Raw genomic sequence first — 228 nt, 5'->3', positions numbered from 1 at the left:
CGATCTATAAGAAGTTTGAATGGTCGGAGGAATGTGAGAAAGCTTTCCAACAGCTAAAACGTTACCTGGCCAGTCCTACCATCCTCGCAAAACTAGTGGAGGGAGAACCCTTGTTCCCGTACATCGCAGTCTCCACAACAGCGGTAAGCGGCGTTTTGATTAGAGAGGAACGCGGTGAGCAAAAACCAATCTTCTACATAAGCAAAACGTTACTGGACGCTGAGACCC

The sequence above is a fragment of the Brassica oleracea genome, chromosome C8 (assembly GCF_000695525.1).
Source record: "Brassica oleracea var. oleracea cultivar TO1000 chromosome C8, BOL, whole genome shotgun sequence".
Lineage (NCBI taxonomy): Eukaryota > Viridiplantae > Streptophyta > Magnoliopsida > Brassicales > Brassicaceae > Brassica > Brassica oleracea.
This window is presented reverse-complemented; position numbering follows the sequence as displayed.